This window comes from Ornithodoros turicata, chromosome 7, assembly GCF_037126465.1.
Source record: "Ornithodoros turicata isolate Travis chromosome 7, ASM3712646v1, whole genome shotgun sequence".
In the NCBI taxonomy this organism is placed as follows: Eukaryota; Metazoa; Arthropoda; class Arachnida; order Ixodida; family Argasidae; genus Ornithodoros; species Ornithodoros turicata.
The window spans coordinates 36,925,704-36,930,958 of NC_088207.1; the positions used below are offsets into that span (position 1 = coordinate 36,925,704).

The 5,255-nt window shown below is 48.0% G+C and overlaps 1 protein-coding gene across 2 annotated transcripts in view; it reads right to left on the reverse strand.

Moving 5' to 3' along the window:
* Positions 1-5,255, reverse strand: part of LOC135400963 (U8 snoRNA-decapping enzyme-like) — a 29,229-nt gene that overhangs the window by 14,494 nt on the left and 9,480 nt on the right. The window lies entirely within an intron of this gene.

Here is a 5,255-nt window from a genome sequence, read left to right on the forward strand (position 1 = left end):
AGCGACTACGCAAGGCAGATGGAACATTGTGTCGTCTGCATGTGAAAATCTGCAGGACATTCAATCCTGGTAAGCTTCAAAGTGACTGAACACCGTGATGAAAATTTTATAGCGTGACACTCTGTACGTGTTTCTCTTTTTTTGATCCCGTGTTAGCGCCGCGAAGCAACTGTGGCTATGAGTGGTATACGGATGTGGACAGATGGAGAGAGTACAGCAGGTAGGAATGGGGGACGGGGGTTAGTATGCGTCCTGGGCCGACTTCAGGGGGAACTGTGCCGACATTCGTCTGGGAAGTCTTCGGAAAACCCAGGGAAAACCTCAGACAGCACAGCTGGTGGTAGGATTCGAACCCACCACCTCCCAGTCTTCAGCATGACCTTGGCTACCTCTGGTCGCTGTACGCCTGCTCAGCATCAACAGACGATTGTAAAAAGATGCGCGCGGCGCAAAGCAGCATGGGAACTTTGAGGGACACTGATCTGTCGTCTGCTTCTGTTTACCCCGACTGCCGCTGCCGCTGCGCACACCGGGAATGTTTTTGTTGTTTTTCCTCTATTTCCGCCTGTGGCAGTCTCGTAATGGCGCTGTAAGTTCCCATGAGCCCTTGTGTGCCACAGGTGGCGCTTTCTAAAAGGTATACTGACAAGGGCGACGGAAATGCATCTTTGAGTAAAGGCAGGCTTATATTCCACGCATTCAGAAACTCTCTCTATTTTCGCTAACACGGTGTAAATTGCGCAGAGAGCTTATTGGAGACACATATTTGTAGTTTCCCAATGCCATTCGTTTTCCGCCATGGCACATACTGACCTTGGAAGGAGAGCATACGAGGGAACAAATTAGATTGTCACAGGCCACTTGTCTCGAGCTAGAGGTGACACTGTACAGCAGGATATCGATACATATATACATATACATATAATCATCGCCGCTAACGCGAACGGCCCTGAGCTATGTGAGGTGCTTGAGATTGGTAGTGCATGCTGTCTGCACGGAATGCGTCGTCAATAACACTTGAACCCGAAGGCTCGTAAAGAAAAATATTTTCCAAATAGCCTGGGCGTTGGCGGGAACTCGCGCGAGCAAGGAAGAAATATAGGTCATTGCAGTTCGTATGGCGCACGCGAAGCTTCCACGACCGGCAAAAAAGCGCAGATTTTGGAGAAAGTTGTCGAAGAATGGAAGCACGTCCGAGATTGGTTTGTGTCCGCACGAGTGAATGTATGACGTAAGGGTAATTATATATGAAGGGGGCGATTTATGTGTGCAGGTGAAAGGGGGCTTCCTTTCCTTCGTACTTTCCAGGTGGGGGTATAAAAGGTAAGTTTCTGTTTCGCTGTGTCAGCCACCAAAGTTTTACAGCTCGCTGCAGCACACAACAAACGACAATGAAGGCCGCTGTAAGTACCAGGTGCACCGTCTGAGCTAACGCTCCCTGGTGTCGTTTCTGTAATCTTTTGGCACCTGCACGTGTAGGTTTTCCATTCAGCGTATGCATCGCGAGGTACAAAACTACTATTTGTTTATTGTTTGTTTATATTCATGAAGACAGGCATTACAGATAATATAGCAGATGGAGGACTCAGTAGGAACTGTATAATATAGTAACTGTAACCCACTAGACTATATGAGCCATGTACAGCCATGGACTGACATAGTCAGGACCGCAGGAAGGAATGGGAGAAAGCAGGGTTAGTATGCGTCATGGCCGACTTCAGGAGGAACTGCAGCGACATCCATCTGTAATGTGCGCCAGAACACACGGGGAGAACCTCGCAGGCAGCACAGACGGGATACATTAGCCCGACGTTGGAGCCACCACAAACCGCACTCGTTCGCTAGCGACAAAAGAGCTGAGACAACGATAACGTGAAGTATTTAGTATTATCGAAAGTATCATTTCTGGAAGGTCTTTAATCAACTGAACCTCGCTTAAAATACACGTAGAAGCATGTTTACAGTTATTGTACAAGAGCTCTTGAAAAGGAGCAATCAGAGCTTCATATTCGTCGAACTGGCCATCAGGGGACATCATGCAAAATATTTTCGCTGTGTATTGTTACTTCGCAGTCAAATTTACAAAATCACTCGACCAAAGCAGCCTCGGACGAACGGCCCGATCTCTTCTCGTGACGTCGGTAGCTCCCTGTTGCGGATCCCCGTCACGAGTCGTATGATTGACTCTGCTAGGGGGATGGCTGACGTGTCCTCTTACAAGCTCTTTCAAAGGGTGGAGGTTTTTTGAAAAGGGTGCAGAACAGGGGCCCCGCGCACGTGCTGCAGGCGGCCTGTGGGCGTCATTCTTACGCAGGAAAAGAGAGAGAGAGAGAAAGAAATAAAATAGAAGGGGGTCCACCTCAGTGTTCCTTTAACGGCATTATGCTTATCATGCGGGTGAAAATGAGCAATCTGAAATATATATGTCTCGGCACGTTTTTCTTCCTTTAGATATTCTCCCTCGCGTTCTGTGCCCTGCTGGTTGCCGTTTCTGCCGGATTCCTCGGAGGCTATGGAGGATACGGAGGCTACGGTGGGTACGGCGGCTACGGCGGAGGTTACGGCCACTCCTATCACTATGACAACCAACGGGCACACGGATACGGCGGATATGGCGGATATGGTGGATACGGACTCGGAGGACTCGGAGGAGGGTACGGGGGCTACGGCAAGTTCGGGGGCTACGGCCACGGTTTCTACGGCTAACTTCTAAGATTCTAAGGTGATTTTAGCTTTCCGTTTCACGGCGGTTGCCGCGTGCAAAGCGGTTCTGTATTTTCTTGCACTGAATTTTACGCTGCTCTTCTAATGTTTTTTTAAAAAGCTTTTTTTTTTCCTTTCCAGTGCCCACCCCACCGCTGCCAATGCACTGATATAGCTTGTACAGGTCTTTATACAATCAGCAAAAATAAAATATACGACACACTGCGTACCTATACATTGTCTCCATTTTCTAACTCAGCAGAAAGAGCGGTCATCAATGCTAACACAAAAGTGTTACGTGCGCTCCTCATAATTTCTCACAATCTTTCTTTAATTTCTACGAGGTTTTCTTCACGAGCAGAAGTATATTAGCATTTACCAACGGGAACTGAAAACGGGAGTGCATCTGATGCCGCTGCTCTGCACAGTCTGAATAATAAAGCATGTAGAGGAACTGATATAAAAAATGAATTGGTACCTCTTTTACTTTCCAATGTAGTGAGGAGAAGCATGGCACCGACGTCTAAAGCTGTACATACGCCGTCAGACTTAACCATAACGCGCGAGCGCGTGGCCTGCGGAGATGGCAGCGCAGTGGAGCGCTTTCCTCTGTATATGATAATGCGTCCGAGTCACATAGGTCCAGGAGCAAGCGGCTTGGCATGCTCGATTGGGCGGTTATCGCACGAGTCTCTTCTTCGCACTCCCGCGGCGCTGGCGTCTGTGCAGGTCCCGTCAGGCCACAAATACACGCCCTCCAACGGCTAACAGCATTGAAAGATTGAAATAAGGTAGTCGTTGAGAACGCCAGATCCCACGCGGATCCAACCAACCCGCACCGCTTGAGTGCCGGTCAAGTGCACCACCGATTACGCCTCACTGGCACGACTTCGCGAGGAAGATCTGCCGTACACAGCAATCAATCTGTCCACATACTTTCTTACACGTTTTTCTTAAACACACATGTACGCATACAAGAACGAGGCAGGTGACACCTAGTAATCAACCAAGTTGAGGCTGGTACAGAAACAGATAAACATATTTGTGTGAACGGAACATGAATTTTCCAGTATGTGACACTACCTGACACAGAGGCGGAGAGTTTTCATTTTCCCAGGGGGGGCAAGGGCGCACCGCGAAATAAGTACTCTGGCGGGGGGGGGGGGGGGGGGGGGGGGGGATATGTTTACTAAGAAAAAAAGAAAGGTAAGCCAGATGGATGTCGGTGTGTTATTCCAAACAAAGAGTGAAATGGGGAAGACAAAAAAAGCAAAGAAAAAGAAAGCAAAGAAAACAAAAAGAAGGAAAGAAAAGGAAAATAAAAGAAGGAAAGAAAAGGAAAATAAAAGAAGAACACAAAACTAAAGCTGAAGAATCACACACCCTGGCGGGATCTTATGATGTATGCAGAACTGGTATAAAAATAAGAGGAAGGAAGAACAGAAAAAAGAAAAAACAGAGAGAACGTAAACAGTGAACATGTGCACAACTGAAGGCATTACGCCTTTGAAAACTGACTGCAACAACAACAACATAGATGAATGGATGATGATGATGTGGGATGTTTCCCTGCGTTGAGTGCAGGACCCTACCCCAACAAAAGGAACAAAATGCATTGAATCCTCGGTGTTTGACCCGAAATGCGCGCAATATTATGAATATGGTCAATGAAATGGAGCTGCGGGACTTGAACCCGCTCCCAACGGATATGCGTTCCGAAGATTCTACCGTTACACCTCACTGGCAGCTGCTGGTACCTTTCCGACTGCTTCGTTTCATTGATCTGATTGCTTTGGGCGAAATTCAGGCTATGTGTTGTGTCATCCTCTGTGTTTCTTCGCCTCACTTTCTACTGTGATAATGAGTATGGTGGGCGGATACATATTTTACAAATTGCAAGATGCATTTTTGGGGTTGGTGTCTCTTCGCTCTTTGGACCCGGGCGCGCCGAGCCCCAAGGGTTGGTGTCAGTCTCTTAGCGGGACTTCCCGGGGGAGGCGGCGCCCCCCTAGTTCATGTTCCGGGGGGGCAAGGGCCCCCGCGCCCCCCCGCAGTCGGCGCCTATGACCTGACAACAATTCGGAAAATGTAACGTTTGTTACGGACAGTATACGCTTACAGTAACGGAGTTTTAAAGGAGGGCTATTTATTTGTGTCCTGAGTAACCAATGATCGAGAACTTAAAATGTACTTCAAATACTTCGCTGAAAGTCTGGCTCTTCACTCTGGTTACTTTGAATTCTGAGTGTGTGTTACGTTCACTTTTTGTACTCAGCACCGCAACACAAAACGATCATCCAAAGTAACCACAGAGCATTCCCACCACTGTAACGTATGGTATAAATTAATCAATTGAATATAATTTCTCCAATACCAAACTGTCCGATCTTTCAACTGTACACGTCTTGCATGGCTAAGTACAAGTGACAGGCGGCGTCTCCTGTACCACTACCGTGCCAGACCGGAGAAGCCAATCGACGCGTCGGATACGTCGCTCTGTAACACTTGTGAAACAGACCCTTTATCTGCGCTACCGCGATCGACAGTTGGCC